We start from the raw sequence: 19478 nt of genomic DNA, 5'->3' as shown, positions 1-19478 counted from the left end.
CAGCTCACGGCTGGGTTTCCATTTGTAGTCTAATAGTTTGCAAGCCCTGCCACATCTGATGTGTCAGAGCCGGTGTAGTAGGATTCAATCTTAGTCCTGTAACTCAATATTAGGAAGTTGTTTATAATGTTTTGTGTACTCTGTATCTGCCAGTATCTTTTGTTAAACTTGCTTTAAAACACACAGGGCGACACCTTGTGGAGAAATCGAAAACTGCTAATTTCAATGGGTAATCTATTTGCTAAAATACCGATGGTATTTTTTTTGATGTGCATGTTTCCAGTTCCGCTTCCGTGTCAGTTCAAATTGTCGCCCCGTTCGCGCATGTTGATGAAACAGTCGAATTTTATACCGTCAACTGATATATTTCAATTACTACAGTTTAATGTAATAACTTATAATACAGACATATTCCAATAGTTCATTCTCAAGTTGTGTATATACTATATAAGGTGAGTATAACGTTTGAGCGTGAAGTTCTGAAAGAATGAATGATTGGTGATGAACGCATGAGACTCAAAAGTGTTACGTTAGTTAACATTAGTCTAGTATTCTATCGAGCTGGTGTTCTGGCTACATGTAAATGTGTTGTAGCTAGATAAGGTTGGTTAGCTAGAAACCCATCATTCAGAATAAGCTGGCAGTCACTGGCAGCTGTTTGCCACTGCGAGCTAACGTTAGCTAGCTACTTATACAGTACAAAGGTTTTCTTCCTACAATGTATACATCTGTTCACCTCCTTAGTTCTCCGCCCATTATAATTTGCTATATGGTGATCTACATTTTGCAAGCATTGCGCCTGCTTGGCAGAGTGTGATAACATACAGGCAGAATGAGAATGCAATGAATACTATCCTCTGCTGCATACTCACATACTTGAAATCATCTTGACCACAGAGTGCAGGATGCCGTCGCTCAGCTGTAGATTCTACCAGCACAGGTTTCCAGAGGTGGAAGATGTGGTGATGGTCAACGTGCGCTCCATCGCAGAGATGGGAGCCTACGTAAGTCTCCTGGAGTACAACAACATTGAAGGCATGATCCTCCTTAGCGAGTTGTCTCGCAGACGTATCCGCTCCATCAACAAACTCATCAGGATCGGACGCAACGAGTGTGTGGTCGTCATCCGAGTGGATAAGGTGAGAGGAAAAATGCTGTGAATGTGATGGGTTGACCTGTAGCCTGGTCCCATATTTGTTTGTGTTGCCTTGCCAACTCTTGTCACAGATAACCATAGGATTTGGCAAGACAGAAATAGATCTGGGACCGAGCTAGTTTTCTTGTTCTCATTGTGACGGTTCATTTCCCTGCTCTCTATCTCTCTAGGTTACATTGATCTGTCCAAGAGAAGAGTTTCACCCGAGGAGGCAATCAAGTGCGAAGACAAATTCACCAAATCTAAAACGGTATGTTGTCTAAATCCTCGCATTATAAAGACTTAGTGCCAACAATTCCTCATTTATACATGTACCATGTACCCTCTGAATTCTAGGAAGATTTTAACCCACTTAACCAAAGCCTTTCTCCAAGGTTTTTACCATCATTGTAAAGGTTTTTACCATCGTTGTAAAGCCCTAGTTATTTGGTTGCTTTGATGATCATTTCTGAAGATTATTATTTATTAGTGATTAACTTACGTCTGTCCCTCATTTAAGGTCAACCCTGTTACGTGAACTGAACTCTATTTAATATGGTGAAACTATTCCTTTTTAAATATATATTTTTTTAAGATACATTGAACATCTAATAGTCAAATCATAGTGTAAAAGCAGGTGAGCTGTTCTACTCTTTATGACAATTTTCTGGTGTTTTGTGGTGGGAAACTGAGTGGGTCGAGCATAACACGTCATTAACTGTAGATAGACAGGCTAGAAATGTTTTAACCAACAACAACAAAAACGTTTTTGTGAAGCTTTCATTCAATTGCCACTCCCTTTTGCACACGACAAGCTCCCCCGTCAAAGGGGGATTTATGCATGATTTAAGATTAAATCGTCAATCCTGTTACTTTATTTGGCACTTAGGTTTACATTTGAGTAATTTAGCAGATGCTCTTATCCAGAGCAACTTACAGTTAGTGGATTCTTCTTAACATAACTAGGTGAGACACAACCACATAGCACACTTGTAAGTACATTCTTCCTCAAATTTACTATAGTCATTTTTATTTATTTAACCTCTTGATTGCTATTTATGACAATGTTAAAATTTGGTGAAATAAACGTTTTTTTTAACCAATTAACACTTCTCAAAAGTCACCAAGTTGGTGGAACAACCCTAGTACAATATACTCTTTTGCCTTGGGCTGAAAATGCAGAAAGGCTGGTTATGTTGAGTTTTGGTACTCTTAGATGTGTTGTCAACTGATATATTCAAATATCATTTCTGGAGGGGAACCTAGACTTGTGTGTCTTCTGCCATGACAGGTGTACAGCATATTGAGGCACGTGGCTGAGGTTCTGGAGTACACCAAAGATGAGCAGCTGGAGAGCCTGTTCACGCGCACTGCCTGGGTGTTTGATGAGAAGTACAAGCGGCCTGGATATGGAGCCTATGATGTCTTCAAACAGGCTGTGGCGTAAGTACTGACAACCTGGTCAGGGTTGGTAGGGGATTCTCTTGTTTAGACACTTAAACACAAAAATATTATTTTCCATTCTTCGTTTCAAACAGACTTATGGAACTAGAAATGGAAGAAAATGGTTCCATAGATTAGTCTCCTGGTTCGATACAATTCTGCCCAAGCGAGACTAGATGCAAATCCATTTCTATTGCATCAATAGACATATTATTTAGCTATTGTCCTGGACCTCCCAGGATTGAGTGTGTTAATATGACTGATGTTTTGGTCCACAGGGACCCAGCCGTTTTAGATTGTCTGGACCTGACAGAGGAGGAAAAGGCTGTCCTCATTGACAACATCAACAGAAGACTGACCCCACAAGCTGTCAAAATCAGGGCAGGTATGTACACCTAACTGGGTGCATGTATATCATATACACAGCAGTGTCTTGGTGAATCTTGATATAGCATTATACTAATGTGTTAGCAGTGGCGGATTTAGGGAGAGGCGACATGGGCAGGCGCCCAGGGTGGCACGGGGCGACCACACCATTTTTGAAAAAATATAAATCATTTGTAATGGTGACATTTGTGGTGTGATTTGTGATCGGTTATCTATTGCTCATTTGCACGTCACATCAATGATATCATGTCACCGTGTGGGACTGTGGGTCTATTAACCTTGTCGGATTGGGCGCCCTGATTCTAGTTTGTGAGCTAGGCAGGCTACTGCCTGGGAAGGTCTCCAACTCAGAAGTACGAGATGGGGAGGGGGGCGGGGGTAGGTTGACCTCAGGTCTCCCCACTGGAAGCCCGAGGTAGGGGGAGCGGGGGAATCTGTCAAATAGCTCCCCTCTAACTTTGTACAGTACTAATGCAATTAGTTGTGCAATTTAGTTTGTGTGTTTCTTGTTTGAAGTGCAATAGTGTAATAATCAGGTTCTCTTCTTTATTAGTGTGTTATTCTATTTGTGTGTTTGTGTAAATAGGATTTGTGCAATTTAGTTTTATTTGTGGGTTTTTTGTTAGTAATAGTATAATAATTAAATTATCTTTTTATTTGTATTTATATACACTTTGTTTCTATTTGTCTTTTTACTACTTTTTGATATTTATGAGTCTTACTTTTGGATATTTTATATTTATATACACTGCCCCCACCCCCACCTGTGGACGCCGGGCCCTCATACCACCCTCATGGAGTCTGTTTCTGATCGTTTGAGCAGACACATGCACATTTGTGGCCTGCTGGAGGTCATTTTGCAGGGCTCTGGCAGTGCTCCTCCTGCTCAAAGGCGGAGGTAGAGGTCCTGCTGCTGGGTTGTTGTCCTCCTACGGCCTCCTCCACGTCTCCTGATGTACTGGCCTGTCTCCTGGTAGCACCTCCATGGTCTGGACACTACGCTGACAGACACAGCAAACCTTCTTGCCACAGCTCGCATTGATGTGCCATCCTGGATGAGCTGCACTACCTGAGCCACTTGTGTGGGTTGTAGACTCCATCTCATGCTACCACTAGAGTGAGAGCAACGCCAGCATTCAAAAGTGACCAAAACATCAGCCAGGAAGCATAGGAACTGAGAAGTGGTCTGTGGTCACCACCTGCAGAATCACTCCTTTATTGGGGGTGTCTTGCTAATTGCCTATAATTTCCACCTTTTGTCTATTCCATTTGCACAACAGCATGTGAAATTTATTGTCAATCAGTGTGGCTTCCTAAGTGGACAGTTTGATTTCACAGAAGTGTGATTGACTTGGAGTTACATTGTGTTGTTTAAGTGTTCCCTTTATTTTTTTGAGCAGTGTAGTTTTAAATGTTATGATTATTTATTTGTGTTGTTCCAAATGTCTGAAGGGGGGTTCGCCCAGGGAGCCATACAAGGTAGAACTTTCACTGTGTGTTAGAATAATATTTTGGGGAACCCAATTAAGCCAACTCCCATCTCTCCCTCAGACATTGAGGTGGCCTGTTACGGGTATGAGGGGATTGATGCTGTCAAAGAAGCGTTGAGGGCGGGGCTGGGCTGCTCCACAGATGCCATGCCAATCAAGGTAAATAAAACAACAACAAACCCCCCTCAATAGTCTGGGTTTTTTTGGACCCAGATTAATCATAGTATATTCCTAGACCATTCAAAAATGTTCAGCGGGGAACCCATTTTTTTCACCAGATTTTCTGGGTACCCTTTTTTCCCCCCCGAGAATTTCTTTCCTAAAAAATTGGTTTTATATACACTACCGTTCAAAAGTTTGGGGTCACTTAGAAATGTCCTTGTTTTTTAAAGAAAACCAATTTTTTGTCCATTTAAAAGAATATCAAATTGATCAGAAATACAGTGTAGACATTGTTAATGTTGTAAATGACTATTGTAGCTGAAAATGGCAGATTTTGTATGGAATATCTACATAGGCGTACAGGGGCCCATTATCAGCATCCATCAGCGCAAACTGGCCCTAACCAGAATAGAAAGTGTGGGAGGCCCCGGTGCACAACTGAGCAAGAGCACAAGTATATTGGAGTGTCTAGTTTGAGAAACAGACGCCTCACAAGTCCTCAACTGGCAGCTTCATTAAATAGTACACGCAAAACACCAGTCTCAACGTTAACAGCGAAGAGGCGACTCCGGGATGCTGGCCTTTTAGGCAGAGTTGCAAAGAAAAATCCATATCTCAGACTGGCCAGTAAAAAGAAAAGATGAATATTGGCAAATGAACACAGACACTGAACAGGAGAAGATTGTAAAAAAGTGTTATGGACAGCCTAATCTAAGTTTGAGGTGTTCGGATCCCAAAGAAGAACATCCGTGAGACGCAGAAAAGACGCGGAGTGCTTGACGCCATCTGTCAAGCATGGTGGAGGCAATGTGATGGTCTGGGGGTGCTTTGGTGGTGGTAAAGTGGGAGATTTGTACAGGGTAAAAGGGATCTTGAAGAAGGAAGGCTATTGCTCCATTTTGCAACATCATGCCATACCCTGTGGACGGTGCTTAATTGGAGGCAATTTCCTCCTACAACAGGACAATGACCCAAAGCACAGCTCCAAACTATTTAGAGAAGAAGCAGTCAGCTGGTATTCTGTCTATAATGGTGTGGCCAGCACAGTCACCGGATCTTAACCCTATTGAGCTATGGTAGCAGCTTGACCGTATGGTACCTAAGAACGGCCCATCAAGCCAATCCAACTTGTGGGAGGTGCTTCAGGAAGCACGGGGTGAAATCTCTTCAGATTACCTCAACAAATTGACAACTAGAATGCCGAAGGTGTGCAAGGCTGTAATTGCTGCAAATGGATGATTCTTTGACGAAAACAAAGTTTCAAGGACACAATTATTTCAATTAAAAATCATTATTTATAACCTTGTCAACATCTTACTGTTAATTTTGCAACTAATTTCATGTATGTTTTCATAGAAAACAAGGACATTTCTAAGTGACCCCAAACTTTTGAACGGTAGTGTGTGTGTATACAGTTGAAGTCGGAAGTTTACACACACTTAGGTTGGAGTCATTAAAACTTGTTTTTCAACCACTCCACAAATTTCTTGTTAACGAAATATAATTTGGGCAAGTCGGTTAGGACATCTACTTTGTGCACATGACACAAGTCAATTTTTCAACAATTGTTTACAGACAGATTATTTCACTTATAATTCACTGTATCACAATTCCAGTGGGTCAGAAGTTTACATACACTAAGTTGACTGTGCCTTTAAAAAGCTTGGGAAATTCCAGAAAATGATGTCATGGCTTTAGAAGCTTCTGATAGGCTTCTAAACTACACACAATACCCCATAATGAAAAAGCAAAAACAGGTTTTTAGACATTTTAGCAAATGTATATTTAAAAAAAACTATAATATCACATTTACATAAGTATTCAGACCCTGTACTCCTCCATGCTTCACGATGGAAACCACACATGTGGAGATCATCCGTTCACCTACTCTGCGTCTTACAAAAGAAGTCAACCATGAAGGCCTGATTCACGTGTTCTCCTCTGAACAGTTGATGTTGAGATGTCTGTTAGTTGAACTCTGTGAAGCATTTATTTGGGCTGTAATTTCTGAGGCTGGTAACTCTAATGAACTCATCCTCTGCAGCAGAGGTAACTCTGGGACATTCCTGTGGCGGTCCTCATGAGAGCTAGTTTCATAGCGCTTGATGGTTTTTGCGGCTGCACTTGAAGAAACTTTCAAAGTTCTTGAAATGTTCTGCATTGACTGAACTTCATGTCTGAAAGTAATGATGGACTGTCGTTTCTCATTGCTTATTTGAGGTGTTCTTGCCATAATATGGACTTGGTCTTTTACCAAATAGTGCTGTCTTCTGTATACCATCCCTACCTTGTCACAACACATTAAGAAGGAAAGAAATTGCACAAATTAACTTTTAACAAGGCACACCTGTTAATTGAAATGCATTCCAGGTGACAACCTCATGAAGCTGGTTGAGAGAATGCCAATGGTGTGCGAAGCTGTCATCAAGGCAAAGGATGGCTACTTTGAAGAGTCTCAAATATAACATATATTTTATATTTTTTGGTTAGCTGATTCCATATTGGTTATTTCATAGTTTTGATGTCTTCACTCTTATTCTACAATGTAGAAAATAGTAAAAATAAAGAAAAACCCTTGAATGAGTAGGTGTGTCCAAACTCTTGACTGGTACTGTATATACATAAAAAAAAATATTAAAAAAGACAAAAGCATCCACTGAAAGTGACTTTTAGTCCAAGATCTGTGTCAGGGAAAAGGCTAAATGCATCACAGCATTGTGTCTCTGACAGATTAATCTGATAGCGCCGCCACGCTACGTCATGACCACCACCACACTGGAGCGCACAGAGGGTCTCTCTGTCCTCAACCAGGCCATGGCTGCCATCAAAGAGAAGATTGAGGAGAAGCGAGGAGTGTTTAACATCCAGATGGAGGTCAGTACAATAACCTTATTGTCACAATTTACATAAAATCATATGTTTGCTGTATTTTAATACACTAGGAAGAGGGGGATAATGGAAAGTCCAAGGTGGGGTGGTAGAAGTTTCATGTAAAACAGAAAATTGTAACTCCTGCCATATGTAATACATGCTTTGGAAGTCTTACTCGCCAGAGATCTCACATTAAAACAGTATTAAAAACAGCAACAATGTTCAGGACATTGCGCTTTCAATGTCCATGTGTTAATGTCTTATATGTTTTCCTCCCCTCCAGGCGAAGGTTGTGACCGACATAGATGAGACAGAGCTGGCCCGCCAGCTGGAGCAACTGGAGAGAGAGAACGCTGAGGTGGACGGAGATGACGAGGATGGAGGCCAAGGCAGAGGACTAAACTAGATGAAGAACTGAGGGATTGGATACGACGACGAGACCAATTATACATATGCAGTCCAGAGCATGTATTCATAAAGCATCTCAGAGTAGGAGTGCTGGTCTAGGATCAGCCCACCCCCCCATATTTAATCTTATGCATAATGATCTAAAAGGCTAAACTTATCCTAGATCAGAACTCCTATTTTGAGATATTTCATGAATACAGGCCCTGTCTGATGAGATGACGAACTTCATATCAAATCAAGCATTCTAGAACGTCTCTCCAACTGAACCCTTTGGATCAGTAGCAGGGACCCTCTCAGGGAGACTGATAGAGAGATGGCTACAGGCACTGACTGTCATACTGCCAAACAGGGCTGGGAAAGGCCTCTGTGATTATACCAATGGACACAATAACAACTGAATATGATCACTGAACCCTAGCTGTTTGAATTGCATCAGAACGGGTGGGTTGGGGTAGGATTAGCCTTTTTGTGCTGTAGCCAACTCCTCTCTGTGTGGAAGAGTTGGCTACAGCACATATAATACAAAATGGGACAAGGCTTGGGTTGGTGGGGTGGTAGCCTGGTCCCGTGCTGAATGTTCTTTAACCAACTCTTTGTGACACATACAGTATAGGACCAGGCTAGAGTGAGTAGGGGTTTAGATAGATTCTGAGAATATAATAAGACGAGTGTTTTATATATAGCAAGGACATATTTTAGGAATGAGTACTTTTGAAAGTGGTTTTGACTATCTCCCCAACTCCATGAAAGGACGTTTTCCTGCTCAATATGGTTCAAGTGAAATGTCGGGCGGAAGAGAAAGAGTATAATGCTCACCTAACCAACTCACACAGATCTTTATAACTTAGGGTGCATTCTGGATGTATTTCTATTTTGTCAGGACTACATTCTTAACATTACATTAAACAAATAGAAAAGTAAATTTGTGTTGTCAGGTTAGAAGTGATTGAAAGTGAAACATGCACTTAAATTAAATGTGGGATGCAGTTATAGCATAAGCTGTTGGAGAAAGGTCCATGTGGGTACTCTAGCCTTTATCAAATATTTTAAATAAGATGTTTTATTGTTGTCACGTGCACAGGATATGTACAGTGAAATGTGGTGCTTTATAGGATCTGCCATAGCAGTACAGCACACCTGGAGCAAATTAAGGTTAAGTGCCTTGCTCAAGGGCAAATCAACCTTGTCGGCTGGGTTACTAGTCCAACACTAACAGCTAGGTGACCTTCTTCCACCCATTCACAAAATAAGCTAATTAATCATATTCGGCAGGACAAGCACGAGATAGTGAGATCCTATTGGGGCGTTTTTGCATATATTTGCGTTTTTCCGTTATGGAACGCTTACTCTGAAATGCGCATCTAAACAACGCACTTTTACCAAAGTTTCTAAAAAGGTAAAGTCTACATAACTTAATCTACTCTGTTAGTAACATATTCTAGTTTTGGGAACAGAAAACTGTATTGAGATGAAATTTTTAATCGATGAGTAAATTAGCACTGCCGGTCCCTGAGCTTCCTGTAGAAACTGAATCTGGCTCATTATTCTATTTTTGCTAATATCTCTGGTTGTAGTTTGTCTGCACTACAAATCCCAGAATTCCGTGTTAGCAGTCGGTAGCTAGTAACAACCCTGAAGGCTTACTAGTCAATCATCTGTAGTGTCGGAAAATATATATATACAAAAAGTTGTAAATGTTTAGCTAGTTGACTGAAACTAAACATAAATTACAGTAACAACGACTCTGCAAAATTGCTAGCTCTGTAGGGCGACAAACTATGGAGATTAATCGACCTTCAATCAAGGTAAATATCGTGCTAGCTAAGTAGTTAGCTTGCATAGCGGTTTGATTTTTGCTTGCTTAACGTTAGTTTGGGACACAACATCGCGAGTCTGTGTAGCAGGGTTTATGTTAGGAAAATGTGGAGCAGGACATTTGACCGGCAACGCAACATTTCATTTACCGGACCCATATGCATCAGGTTCATAACCTGATTAGGGCGTCCACATCGGCCCACAGTTCTCAGAATGACAGAAATCACATTTGGGATATCATGGTAATTCATTAACAGAACATGCATGTCCAGAATTTAATGACGTGCTGTCCTTCTTACCAAATTCTGATGTGCACTTTGAACATGTTAGAATAACTGTCGACATTTACTTTTCCTCAGCCAACAAAATTAGTAAGTTAATGAACAGCAAAATCACTATCCTATGTGAATCTACTATAGTAGAAAAGTTTAGGCTACCTATTCTATTGGTCAGCTTGTCGAGAAAGATCGTCTATTTCAGAGTCTGGACATTTGTGGGAAGATAGATTCCAAATTCATACAACCAGTAGGCCTAGGCTACATAAAACAAAGACGTTAAAAAGCAATGAGTCTGATGCAACAAACAGATCAGAACATTTAGCTTAACGTTGATAAACTATTATTTCATAAGATCATACGCGCAGTAATGCACACAGGGCAGTAAGTAGGCTACGCGGCAATGTTCGTTCCATAATGCAATTGGCAGGAAAACACCATTGTCGAGAGGGCACTGCACATTCAAGCGGTTTCATGTGACAGATGAAAATATCAGTTAGAAATGTAGAAAGAGGAGATCTAATAGGCTAATCTGAAGCAAGGTAAGACATGCCTCGTAATATGTATTAAAACGTTCTGGTTTTAAACAGTTAAGTATGTTTTCAAAATACATGTTTTGAAAAAATGAGCCTCCAGCTCGTTGGAAAGTGATGTTTGACGCGTTGAAGCCTGCCTGGGGAAAATGTTTTTGAACGGTCATCCAACTGGGGCCTGTAGAGCACTGACTTTACGACCTGAAGATCACTGACGTCATGAAATGACTTCATATTTTTCTGAGTTCCCAGTTGTCTTGAAAGCACAGCAAGATGCTGCAGCAGTAGCTCTTGCAGAGTCTGACATATTTTCCTCTCAATGGCTCTGTATGTGTGTGATAAAAAAGATACATAAGGAATATAGTGTACACATGCACCGATTTAATTCCACAAAATTATGCAAATTAAGCATGATCAGTCAAATGTATGTACGTAGACTGGTAAATCCATCAATGAATAGGCTAAAAAGCAAATAGGCAAATTTTGAAATTTGATTTTTTCTTCTCCTGTACAATTGTACGGTGCCACTTTTATTTATTGGCTTTAAAAAAAATAAAAAAAAGACGAAAGCCTGTTATTACTGGCTAAAGGAAGCGCTCTGTGTAGGTACAGACTCCCAATGTGTCCTAAACCTAGATTTTGGCATGTGAAAACACATTTCGTTCTGTAGCTAACTAATAATGAATGACACAAATGACATGTCCTAATCTTTTGTGTAGGTGACCCAGATTATATTTATCATAACCATTTTGTTAGTCAAGGTGCAGTTTGGAACCACCATATCAGGTAAACTGATCAAATTGTGTCAAAGAAAGTAGCTAGTTTTAAATGGGTACTCTACTCCAAAATAAAAGTTTGTCAGATGTCCTCAGCCCTCAAAATAAGGGGAGGGGATAAGTCCATGTCTTACCAGGCATGGTGTGTGCTAAGTATTTATTTGGACAGTGAGGCCAAAATGTTTAATTTTGCTCTATAGTATACTCTGGCATTTTGGATTCGGGATCATATGAGGAGACAGTAAATAATGTCACCTTTTTTATTTTTTTCATACATGTGTTTACCCTTTAGAAAGAAAGCACTTTATGTATTTGGTCCCCTAGGGATGTGCTCTGATACAATACAGCATTGAAAGGTTTATTTGAAACACTTTGGTTTGATTAGAGAACGAATTGATGCGATATGTTGCACAACATTTGTTGCATAAACACATACATTTTCCATGAGCTGGGCCTCTGAGCTGGATCTGTCTGAGCTGACTTCTGTGTGTAAATGATGTATCTATATGGTGTATGTACTATGTAGGCACCTGTGCAGAGACATAAGGGAGACTAGGCATCTACCACCCCACTACTACTATCAAATTAGGTGGGGGGGGGAGGCAATGTAGCCTGTTTATTTTGTCCCCCCCACTTTGGTTCTGAAATCACCATCACCAACTAATTAACTTGTAACTAAATATATGGCAAATAAAAATCCGAAATGGATGATGTTGGAAGATAGATGGGAAGGGTTGAGTGGAGCTGAAGGGTGGGACTAATAACAAGATAATCAATGTAGGGCATACGGGATCTGTGAAATGTGTATAGGGGCGGAGCTTTTGTGAAATAGCACAGTTACAAGTGGAAATCAAACTGGATGGACAACAGAAATAGAGGAAGGACTAAGAACAAACAAGAGTAAACTATTATAAAGTAGACTGTGTCTGTAAAATGTGTATAAGATGTATAAATTGAAGGTAAAAACAGAAATGTTTATCAGTTTACTCCAATTGGGGGATCGGTGGTAGGGTTTGCGGGGAATAATAATAAAGGTATATTCTTTAAAAAAGTATGTATGTCTATATAGGTATGTGTATGTATATATGTGTATATGTATGCATACGTGTATGGATATATATATTTACCCCCAAAAATATGGGGGAATGGAAATGATGCAGACAATTACATTGGAAGAAACATTCTTTTCGCAATATTAAGCTGATCCACCCCTAAAGAAAAAAGAAGAAAAAAAAACTAATTAACTTGTAATTTTTGCAATTTAAGTGTTTGCGCTAGTAATGTATCAATATTTATAATTTACAAATAAGCTATGACATAGCCAATCAATATAAAGCAAAACTTTGGATTTCACCCCCATCTCAAAATTGAATGGTTTTGATCAATTGTAGGTTTTTACTGAGTAAACTTCTGCTTCGGGCCATGCAGTGCGCCTCGCAAAATTGATTGCTGTCCTCGTTATGAAATTATCAGGCATTGAGGCAATCAGTTACTGTTCGATTGAACGTTAGAATGGACAAAACAAGTGACCTACACTACTTTGAGCGTTGTAATATCTTCGGTTCAAGGTAGGCCGGTTCCAGTGGGCTTTTCACGCACGTCAGTATCTTTCACGCATTCAACAACCCGGTCGCATTCCGCTTCGCTCCACAGGTAGTATCACATTTCATTTCATTTCATTACAGTACAACGGTTTGATTTGTTTGATCTTAGCTAGCTACATAGCCGTCTTTGTATCAAAGATAATTGTGTAGTTTAGAGCAATTATCTAGGTTAGCTAGCCAGCTATTTTCGTCCTTTTAACGTAACGTAACGAACACTGCTAGCTAGCCAGCTAGCCACCGAATAGCAGCACTGTAGAAACTATTACATTCAACGGAACAACGGAACGACTTGATTAGTGTAGTGTTAGCTAGCTACATAGTTGTCTTTGCTGTCTTTGTATCTAAGATAACTGTGGAGTCTAGAGTAATTATCGGTTAGCTAGCCAGCTATTTTCGTCCGCCGCGCTGCCGTTCTTCTACCTAGTCAACACTGCTAGTCAACACTGCTAACACTGCTAGCTAGCCAACTTCTACCGAATAGCAGCACTGTAGAAACTATTACATTACAACGGAACGATTTGATTAGTGTAGTGTTAGCTAGCTAGTGTTAGCTAGCTACATAGTTGTCTTTGCTGTCCTTGTATCTAAGACAATTGTGTAGTTTAGACTAATTATCTAGCCAGTTACCGAGGTTACCTAGCCAGCCATCAAGGTTACCTAGCCAGCTACACTTTCAATCAAAGTCAACAACGCAGCCACTGCTAGCTAGCCTACCTCAGCAGTACTGTATCATTTTAGTCAATAAGATTTTTGCAACGTAAGCTTAACTTTCTGAACATTCGAGACGTGTAGTCCACTTGTCATTCCAATCTCCTTTGCATTAGCGTAGCCTCTTCTGTAGCCGGTCAACTATGTGTCTGTCTATCCCTGTTCTCTCCTCTCTGCACAGACCATACAAACGCTTCACACCGCGTGGCCTCGGCCACCCTAACCTGGTGGTCCCAGCGCGCACGACCCACGTGGAGTTCCAGGTCTCCGGTAGCCTCTGGAACTGCCGATCTGCGGCCAACAAGGCAGAGTTCATCTCAGCCTATGCTTCCCTCCAGTCCCTCGACTTCTTGGCACTGACGGAAACATGGATCACCACAGATAACACTGCTACTCCTACTGCTCTCTCTTCGTCTGCCCACGTGTTCTCGCACACCCCGAGAGCTTCTGGTCAGCGGGGTGGTGGCACCGGGATCCTCATCTCTCCCAAGTGGTCATTCTCTCTTTCTCCCCTTACCCATCTGTCTATCGCCTCCTTTGAATTCCATGCTGTCACAGTTACCAGTCCTTTCAAGCTTAACATCCTTATCATTTATCGCCCTCCAGGTTCCCTCGGAGAGTTCATCAATGAGCTTGATGCCTTGATAAGCTCCTTTCCTGAGGACGGCTCACCTCTCATAGTTCTGGGTGACTTTAACCTCCCCACGTCTACCTTTGACTCATTCCTCTCTGCCTCTTTCTTTCCACTCCTCTCCTCTTTTGACCTCACCCTCTCACCTTCCCCCCCTACTCACAAGGCAGGCAATACGCTTGACCTCATCTTTACTAGATGCTGTTCTTACACTAACCTCATTGCAACTCCCATCCAAGTCTCCGACCACTACCTTGTATCCTTTTCCCTCTCGCTCTCATCCAACACTTCCCACACTGCCCCTACTCGGATGGTATCGCGCCGTCCCAACCTTCGCTCTCTCTCCCCCGCTACTCTCTCCTCTTCCATCCTATCATCTCTTCCCTCTGCTCAAACCTTCTCCAACCTATCTCCTGATTCTGCCTCCTCAACCCTCTCCTCCCTTTCTGCATCCTTTGACTCTCTATGTCCCCTATCCTCCAGGCCGGCTCGGTCCTCCGCTCCGTGGCTCGACGACTCATTGCGAGCTCACAGAACAGGGCTCCGGGCAGCCGAGCGGAAATGGAGGAAAACTCGCCTCCCTGCGGACCTGGCATCCTTTCACTCCCTCCTCTCTACATTTTCCCCTTCTGTCTCTGCTGCTAAAGCCACTTTCTACCACTCTAAATTCCAAGCATCTGCCTCTAACCCTAGGAAGCTCTTTGCCACCTTCTCCTCCCTCCTGAATCCCCCCCTCCTCCCTCTCTGCAGATGACTTTGTCAACCATTTTGAAAAGAAGGTCGACGACATCCGATCCTCATTTGCTAAGTCAAACGACACCGCTGGTTCTGCTCACACTGCCCTACCCTGTGCTCTGACCTCTTTCTCCCCTCTCTCTCCAGATGAAATCTCGCGTCTTGTGACGGCCGGCCGCCCAACAACCTCCCCGCTTGACCCTATCCCCTCCTCTCTTCTCCAGACCATTTCCGGAGACCTTCTCCCTTACCTCACCTCGCTCATCAACTCATCCTTGACCGCTGGCTACGTCCCTTCCGTCTTCAAGAGAGCGAGAGTTGCACCCCTTCTGAAAAAACCTACACTCGATCCCTCCGATGTCAACAACTACAGACCAGTATCCCTTCTTTCTTTTCTCTCCAAAACTCTTGAACGTGCCGTCCTTGGCCAGCTCTCCTGCTATCTCTCTCAGAATGACCTTCTTGATCCAAATCAGTCAGGTTTCAAGACTAGTCATTCAACTGAGACTGCTCTTCTCTGTATCACGGAGGCGCTCCGCACTGCTAAAGCTAACTCTCTCTCCTCTGCTCTCATCCTTCTAGACCTATCGGCTGCCTTCGATACTGTGAACCATCAGATCCTCCTCTCCACCCTCTCTGAGTTGGGCATCTCCGGCGCGGCCCGCGCTTGGATTGCGTCCTACCTGACAGGTCGCTCCTACCAGGTGGCGTGGCGAGAATCTGTCTCCTCACCACGTGCTCTCACCACTGGTGTCCCCCAGGGCTCTGTTCTAGGCCCTCTCCTATTCTCGCTATACACCAAGTCACTTGGCTCTGTCATAACCTCACATGGTCTCTCCTATCATTGCTATGCAGACGACACACAATTAATCTTCTCCTTTCCCCCTTCTGATGACCAGGTGGCGAATCGCATCTCTGCATGTCTGGCAGACATATCAGTGTGGATGACGGATCACCACCTCAAGCTGAACCTCGGCAAGACGGAGCTGCTCTTCCTCCCGGGGAAGGACTGCCCGTTCCATGATCTCGCCATCACGGTTGACAACTCCATTGTGTCCTCCTCCCAGAGCGCTAAGAACCTTGGCGTGATCCTGGACAACACCCTGTCGTTCTCAACTAACATCAAGGCGGTGGCCCGTTCCTGTAGGTTCATGCTCTACAACATCCGCAGAGTACGACCCTGCCTCACACAGGAAGCGGCGCAGGTCCTAATCCAGGCACTTGTTATCTCCCGTCTGGATTACTGCAACTCGCTGTTGGCTGGGCTCCCTGCCTGTGCCATTAAACCCCTACAACTCATCCAGAACGCCGCAGCCCGTCTGGTGTTCAACCTTCCCAAGTTCTCTCACGTCACCCCGCTCCTCCGCTCTCTCCACTGGCTTCCAGTTGAAGCTTGCATCCGCTACAAGACCATGGTGCTTGCCTACGGAGCTGTGAGGGGAACGGCACCTCAGTACCTTCAGGCTCTGATCAGGCCCTACACCCAAACAAGGGCACTGCGTTCATCCACCTCTGGCCTGCTCGCCTCCCTACCACTGAGGAAGTACAGTTCCCGCTCAGCCCAGTCAAAACTGTTCGCTGCTCTGGCACCCCAATGGTGGAACAAACTCCCTCACGACGCCAGGTCAGCGGAGTCAATCACCACCTTCCGGAGACACCTGAAACCCCACCTCTTTAAGGAATACCTAGGATAGGATAAAGTAATCCTTCTAACCCCCCCTTAAAAGATTTAGATGCACTATTGTAAAGTGGCTGTTCCACTGGATGTCATAAGGTGAATGCACCAATTTGTAAGTCGCTCTGGATAAGAGCTCTGCTAAATGACTTAAATGTAATTCAAATGTAGGGCTTAACGAGAATGGTGCAACAAACAAAAACATCCAGTCAGCGGCAGTCCTGTGGGCGAAAACAGCTCGTTGAAGAGAGGTCAAAGGAGAATGGCAAGAATCGTGCAAGCTAACAGGCGGGCCACAAACCGGCAAATAATGGCAAAGTATAACAGTGGTGTGCAGACAACAACCCGGAACACACAATTCGTCTGTCCTTGTCACGGATGGGGTATTGTAGCAGACTACCACACCGGGTTCTACTCCTATCTACTAAAAACCAGAAGAAGCTGCTCCAGTGGGCACACAATCACCAACACTGGACAATTGCGGAGTGGAAAAATATTGACTGGTTTGACGAATCCCGGTTCCTGAACTATTTGACTTGAATGCAAATCGCTACGTCTGGAGAAAACGAGACACAGCTCATCACCTGTCTAACATCATCCCTACCGTGAAGCATGGTGGTGGCATCATCCTGCTATGGGGATTAGGGTTTCACATTTTGGGGAATATTCATCATTTACATTTAAGTCATTTAGCAGACGCTCTTATCCAGAGCGACTTACAAATTGGTGCATTCACCTTATGACATCCAGTGGAACAGCCACTTATATATATATTCAGAGGTGAAAACTTTCTGTGGGATTATATGGGAATTAATGCAAATATATGCAAATTAATATTAATACCATTTAATGTTTTTTGCATTGGATATATTTACCATATCATATGGAGACAAACATTAATCTTTTACCTTATTTTAAGTAAACATAATTTCAAATTATTAAATCCTTCCAATAGAAAAAAAACAATTTAGTTACGAATTAAACTTTAATTAAATGAGTTGACTCTTCGCATGGGATAATTTCACTGAACAACAAAAGAAAGGGAATATTGAATAATCCCAATGATCCATCGCATCTCCCAAAAATGTTTTCAACATCTGTAAAAGGATAGTCTAGAAACTAAATATTTGGTTGTCTTCCTCTCAGCCTTCCATGTCTTCTCCCTGGACCTCCTCAATGTCCACCTCTTGAACATCAGACTCTGAGGCCTCATCTTCACTGTCACTTTCCAACCTTGTTGAGGATGGCTCGTTGTCAGTCTCAAAAAGCCTCAAATTTGCCCGGATGGCCACCAATTTTTCAACCCTTGTATTGGTCAGCCTGTTGCGTGCTTTGGTGTGTGTGTTCCCAAACAAGGACCAGTTGCGCTCTGAGGCGGCTGATGTTGGTGGAATTTGGAGGATGATGGAGGCAACAGGGGAAGAGACTCAGATCCACAAAGTCCCTTCCTCCAGGTGGCTGATGAGATATGTTGGCACGACTGCCATATTGCATCTTCATCCCATAGCCCTTGCTTGAAAGTGTACTTTGCCAGACTGCCAAGAACCTTGCCCTCATCCAGGCCAAGGTGGCGAGACACAGCAGTGATGACACCATAGGCCTTGTTGATCTCTGCACCAGACAGGATGCTCTTGCCAGCATACTTGGGGTTCAACATGTACGCTGCGGCGTGTATGGGCTTCAGGCAGAAGTCTTCACGCTTTTTTATGTATTTCACAACTGCAGTTTCCTCTGCTTGGAGCAACAGTGAAGTGGGCAGGGCAGTACGGATTTCTTCTCTTACATCTGCAAGCAGAGTCTGAACATCAGACAGGATGGCATTGTCACCCTCAATCCACTATAGGTTTCAGGAGTTTCAGGCTGCTTACCACTCTCTCCCTAAATACATCATCCAGGAGGATCCTCTTGATGGGGCTGTCCATATCGGCAGACTGTGATATGGCAATTTCTTGGAGAGACTCCTCCCCTCCAGGATGCTGTCAAACATGATGACAACACCACCTCAACGAGTGTTGCTGGGCAGCTTCAATATGGTGCTCTTATTCTTCTCACTTTGCTTGGCGAGGTAGATTGCTGCTATAACTTGATGACCCTTCACATACCTAACCATTTCCTTAGCTCTCTTGTCGAGTGTATCCATTGTTTTCAGTGCCATGATGTCCTTGAGGAGCAGATTCAATGCATGAGCAGCACAGCCAATGTGTGTGATGTGAGGGTAGGACTTCTCCATTTTAGACCAAGCAGCCTTCATGTTCGCAGCATTGTCTGTCACCAGTGCAAATACCTTCTGTGGTCCAAGGTCATTGATGACTGCCTTCAGCTCATCTGCAAAGTCTGTTGTCCCTTGTGTCTGTGTTCTTGTAGAAAACTGGTTGAGGGGTGGAGATTATGTCATTAATTATTACTTGCCCACAAACATTCAACCACCCATCAGAGATGATTGCAATACAGTCTGCCTTCTCTATGATTTGCTTGACCTTCACTTGAACTCTGTTGAACTCTGTATCCAGCAAATGAGTAGATAAAGCATGTCTGGCTGGAGGGGTGTATGCTGGGCAAAGAACATTCAGAAATCTCTTTCAATACACATTGCCAGTGAGCATCAGAGGTGAACCAGTTGCATACACAGCTCAGCTACGTTCCTCCATTGAGTCAAAAAAACATCTGATTCCAGGAGGACCATGAGCTGTTACTATTGATAAGGTGTCTGATTAATCATTAAATGGCGAATCGAAGTAGAGGGACTTTTGTCAGAGGTTGCTTGTTTTGAGCGCTGGGGTAACTTTATGCACTTGGCCAGATGATTCTGCATCTTTGTTACATTCTTTGT

General features: G+C 42.9%; 1 pseudogene; it reads left to right on the top strand.

Annotated features, from left to right (window-relative positions):
* The first annotated feature begins 268 nt into the window (after positions 1–268).
* Positions 269–8644, top strand: LOC129812061 (eukaryotic translation initiation factor 2 subunit 1-like; annotated as a pseudogene).
* The last annotated feature ends 10834 nt before the right edge of the window (positions 8645–19478 follow it).

The sequence above is a fragment of the Salvelinus fontinalis genome, chromosome 15, assembly GCF_029448725.1.
Source record: "Salvelinus fontinalis isolate EN_2023a chromosome 15, ASM2944872v1, whole genome shotgun sequence".
In the NCBI taxonomy this organism is placed as follows: Eukaryota; Metazoa; Chordata; class Actinopteri; order Salmoniformes; family Salmonidae; genus Salvelinus; species Salvelinus fontinalis.
The sequence above is the reverse complement of the archived record's forward strand: the minus strand, read 5'-3'. Positions and strand labels throughout refer to the sequence as shown.